The sequence below is a fragment of the Curcuma longa genome, chromosome 9 (assembly GCF_044706935.1).
Source record: "Curcuma longa cultivar G26 ecotype Majalengka, Jawa Barat chromosome 9, ITB_CL_G26_1.1, whole genome shotgun sequence".
NCBI lineage: Eukaryota > Viridiplantae > Streptophyta > Magnoliopsida > Zingiberales > Zingiberaceae > Curcuma > Curcuma longa.
Genome location: NC_133869.1, coordinates 6272696 through 6278156, shown reverse-complemented (window position 1 = coordinate 6278156; position 5461 = coordinate 6272696). Strand labels below are relative to the sequence as shown.

At 26.5% G+C, this 5461-nt stretch overlaps 2 non-coding genes across 2 annotated transcripts; both read left to right on the top strand.

Annotated features, from left to right (window-relative positions):
- Window positions 1-2808: 2808 nt before the first annotated feature.
- TRNAM-CAU (transfer RNA methionine (anticodon CAU)) lies at window positions 2809-2896 on the top strand. Its single transcript is given in 2 exon segments — window positions 2809-2846; window positions 2861-2896. It is a non-coding gene; the product is annotated as a tRNA-Met (tRNA).
- Window positions 2897-3088: 192 nt separating this feature from the next.
- On the top strand, window positions 3089-3172 carry TRNAM-CAU (transfer RNA methionine (anticodon CAU)). The gene is given in 2 exon segments: window positions 3089-3126; window positions 3137-3172. It is a non-coding gene; the product is annotated as a tRNA-Met (tRNA).
- Window positions 3173-5461: the final 2289 nt, after the last annotated feature.

Here is a 5461-nt window from a genome sequence, read left to right as displayed (position 1 = left end):
ATCCGGACCAGCGAGTTCACCATCGCAGACCGCCTTGCGTTGAGCCTGTTCGACGGCGAGGCAGCGGCGGCGGATCCGCCCCTTCCATTGAGGCCCTTGTAGAGGTGGCAGCGGAAGGATCCAGGGTGGGTGGAGGGTGAGCAGAGGCAAGTGCGGTAGGCCGGGGCTGGGGCCGGGGCGGATCGATTTTCAAAGGAGGCGAGAGAGCGTCTGGGGGAGGCGGATCGGTTGAGGGAGAAGCGTATGGAGCGGGAAATCGAAGATCCGACGGCGACGACGTGGACATGCGTGGGGGAGGCAGATCGGTGATGCACAAAGGGAGAAGAAGCACGACCGGAGAAGGGGTATTATTGCCGACGGGGAAGTGTACTAGGACGCCGTGGACGGGGCCGCGATGAGGAGAGGCTTCGGCGGATAGAGGAAGAGGAAGAGGGTATTTTAGTAAATAAATAATTTAAATATAAGAGATTTATTCATCCTCCTTGTATCAAAGTAAACAAATATAAGAGAGAAAAGATTCTGTTCCCTTTCTCTAGAGATTTATTTTCTCTAGGGATTTCTTTCTTTTCCTCATCCATTGTATGAAGTAAACAGAGTTATGGACAAGTAAAATTAAGGAAAAAAACTTAACAAAAATAAAAATAAGAAAAGAAAAAAAACCGTTATAAATAAAATTAACGAAAATAAAAATGGAAAAAGAAAGAGAACTGATATAAATAAAATTAAAATTTCATATTAATTCCTATTTATTATAATAATTATTTATTAAATTTTTATTGGTAGCCTTATTAAACTTTATCATAAAAATAAACTAAAAGTCAAAATTTATTTAAAAAATAAATGATATTTTTAAATTTTTTACTGGTTAGAATAAATATGAATATTGACCATTATGATTCAAATATTAACTTTTATTTATTATAATTACTAATCAATTATTTTTGTTGACAGTTTTATCTGATCTATCATAATTTTTATTTTAAAAAAATTAACATGGTGATATAATTTTAGAACAAAAATATTAAAAAATGTAGATGTTATTTTTAAATTTTTAGAAATCAAAATTAACATAATTATTGACTAAATTTTTTTAAGGCAAAGAAAAAGAGGATGAAAGATATTATTTATCACCCTAGGCGAAGAAAGAGAAGGAAAAAAAAGTATGACAAATTTATTTAAACTTTTACTTGGTAAAATTTAATATAATTATTTATAAAATATTGTTAATGACAATTAATTTTATTTACTAAAATTTTTATGGTATCTTTATCGAATGTTATTAGTAAAATTTTAAAAATATTTTTTTCTACTTAAACTTTCAAGTATAATTTAAAGAATAATATATTTGGTTAATAAATATTTTAATTACCTAAATAAAGTTAAATTTGATAAATAAATTTAAAAAAATACGAGTTAAATTTGATAATAAATGATAAATTATTATAATATTAATTTATATGCACTTTAATCATTATTTTTAAATTTTTTATGGATCGATTTTAACTTTGATAAATTATTAATTAAATTTATTTGATCAAAAATACTTAAATATAATTAATCTTTTTTGGCATCTACGGTGAATTAAAAAAAGAGACGGTACGTACGACAATGTGTGAAGGAGTAACAGCGCGACAACAATTGTATAAAAAATGACGTCGAAGGAAAATAAAGATGGAGAAAAAAATAAATTTAAAAAAATAATCTAGTGTAATATTAAATATATTTTTATAAAAATTTTAAACGTAAAAAATCTCTCATATATCCAAATTTTAAAAGTATTTTTATAAAAAAATTAATTAAGAAGCATAATCAATAAATATTTTTAATTTACTAGTCAAATCTTAAATCAAATTTTGATAAATAAAAATTAAAAATTACTTATCAAATTCGTATTTCAACCAGAAAAAGTATATAAATTACAAGCGAAATCTAAAACAAAATTAAAATTACTAACCAAATTAAACTTTAAAAAATTTAAAATTATCACCGAATAGATTTGCCTAGTAAAAAATTTAATATTATCTATCAAATTTAACTTGCCGAGTAAATTATCACCTATGCATCTTTTTTCCTCAAACCTTCAATATGCCTACAGCCATGGGGATGGGAGTGGCTTGTTCTTCAGTTCCTTGAATGCATTGTGGAGTAAAAAATCTAAAGTTGAAAACGAAATTAAATTTAGAAATTTTGATTTTAATCTTTGATTATAGCTGATATAATAATTCATCAATCATCAGAACTATTTTCTTCGACACATTTAAAAAACATAATATATCTTAATAAATCAATTAAATTTTAAAATTTTCAATCTTAATTATCCAAAACTTAAATAAACAATTGAAAAAATGAGATAGCTATGATTTCATATCAACTCATCGCGCATGACATCCTTTGAAATCTTATTCTAAGTACTGAAATCGAGCATAAGTAACTTTAGATCATGATTTTCGACGATAAAAATTCCACAGTGGTGACAATAAATATGTTGTGCAACTTTGATGAGAAAAAAAACCAATGGACTCATTCGAAGTTGTGATATTTTTTCATAAAAATAGTACCAATGAATAGCTTATACTGAGGGATTTTTAAATATATAATTAATTTTTAATTTTTTATAATAAATGATGATGGATTAATCGGTTAAAATATCGTTACAAGTTTGAGACGATTATGGAAAAGAAAGAGAGAGAAATGGTTAATTTGAGACGCGGGCGTAATCCATCTGCGAACTATTCCCGTTGGGAATGGAGTGAACAAAAGCTGAGGCATCATTAATCCAAATTATATAATTTTGAGGAGTTTACGCATGGGGTGGTGGCGCAGTTGGCTAGCGCGTAGGTCTCATAGCTTAATTTGCGAAATCCTGAGGTCGAGAGTTCGAGCCTCTCTCACCCCATCTTTTTTAAACAAAATTTGATAATTGTGGAGATCAATTTAAACCAAGTGATTAAAAATACATCCAAGTAACTCTACCCTGCTAGAACATGGGGTGGTGGCGCAGTTGGTAAACAAAATTTGATAAATGTGGAGATCAATTTAAACCAAGTGATTAAAAATACATCCAAGTAACTCTACCATGCTAGAACATGGGGTGGTGGCGCAGTTGGCTAGCGCGTAGGTCTCATAGCTTAGAGAAATCCTGAGGTCGAGAGTTCGAGCCTCTCTCACCCCATAATTTTTAACCAAAACTATATGAATTTGGAGCCCACTATAACCGTCTGATTTAAACCAGGCGATTAAAAAATACATCCAAGTAACTCTCTACCATGGTAGAACTAGTTTGTGTCCTTTTGAAAAGCTTCATCTTTAAGTTTACAATCATTTTCCAAAAAAGTAAAATCATTGTTGGAATAATATCAGCTTCTCTAATGATATTGCAAAACATTTTATTATTAAAGTACCAAAGTAGACTGAAAGATATGCATTGGCTTAATTGTTGATTAGATTTAGTGAAACCTATAAGCATCTTCATCTCTGTTTTAAACCTATAAATGCCGAATTACTGTAATGTAGCTTTCCATGTACTACTCACATCAAAGAGCTAGAGTGATGCAGTTCATAGCCTCCAAGAGATAGTTGATTACGATGCAATAAAATTACAAAAGAGGACAAGGGTTCGAATCCTGGCGAAGCCAGGCAATACCCTCTTGCGTCGTGACCAATTGCAGTTTCTCGATTTACCTCCTCACATGCACACAGTATTTGACCTAAACCCTAACATACTGGATAGAGCTGCTTAATTTCTAGAACGAGCATGAAGCTGTGTGCCCTTGGCCTTACTCTCTCATGATGGAAGGAAGAGTATGCAGTTTAATGGGTCTCCTAGAATCAATGAAAAACTTAGGGGGCGTTTGGTTTGGAATTTTTTTTATTTTTTATTTTTCATTTTCTGTTTCTATTTTTCTATTTTCTGATCTAATTTTTAGAAAACAGATAATACATTTGGTATGATATACTGTTTTCTATTTTCTAGAAAATAAAATTAAAAAATACGTTTGGTTTATTAATATAAAAAATTATAAATAAAATAGATTTTTTTAATAAAAATACTATCTTATCATGGAAAAAAGAAAAAATCATACAAGAAGGGGATCAACCATATTAGAAAGGGGTCAAACCTGACCTTCTAATACAACATTATATAATTTCAAATGTAATGTGAAATCTAATTGAAATCAAATTAATAAATTTAATTTAAATATTTATAAATTTAAAAAATAATTTATTGTAAATTTTAAAAAATAAAATTAATGAATTATATTTATTAATTTAATGAATTATTTTATTAAAATAATTATTTTAATGAATTATTTTATTAATATATATAAATTTCTTTTAAATTTTAAAAAATAAAATTAATAAATTATATTTATTAATTTAATAAATTATTTTTTAAAAATAAAATTATCAAAATATATTTATTATTTCAATAAATTATTTTATTAAAATAAATATAAATTTATTTTAAATTTTAAAAAAATAAAATTAAAGAATTATCTTTATTAATTTAATGAATAAAATAATTATTTTATTAATATATAAATTTATTTTAAATTTTAAAAAATTTAACAAATTATATTTATTAATTTAATGCATTATTTTATTAAAATAATTATTTTATTAAAATAAAATTATCAAATTATATTTATTAATTTAACTTATTATTTTAATAAATTATTGTATTAAAATAAATATAAATTTATTTTAAATTTAAAAAAATAAAATTAAGGAATTATATTTATTAATTTAATGAATTATTTTATTGAAATAATTATTTTAATAAATTATTTTATTAAAATATATATAAATTTATTTTAAATTTTAAAAGATAAATTAAAAAAAATATTTATTAATTTAATAAATTATTTTATTAAAATCATTATTTTCAATGAATTATTTTATTAAAATAAAATTATCAAATTATATTTATTAATTTAATAAATTATTTTATTAAAATAATCGTGCAATGAGGAGGCGTGTACCATTGTAGCCGCCTTTTCTCATTTTTTATTTTTCATTCATAGTTTTCATTCTCTATCGAAAATGATATTTTATTATTTTCTATTTTCTTATAAAATAACTTTTCATTTTTTAGAAAATGAGATTGAAAAACACAAAGCAAACAGTAACTTCTAGAAAATAAGAAAATAAAAACGAAAAATGATCAAACCAAACGCCCTCTTAGCTGCTCTCCCACGCAAACGTTTGGCACGGGGCATCACCGGTAGGGTTGGGTCGATACGGTATATCGAATTTTGCATACGATACCGTATACCGTACCGAAAATTTTGACATAAAAAATCTATACCGTTACCATATCGAAAATTCGGTATACCGAATTTTCAGTATAGTATAAAATGCATACCGATCATATCGAAAAATGTTGGTATACTGAAAATTTCGGTATACCGAAACTCACTTTGACAAAAATAATAAATAATAAAAGATAATCAATTCAAAA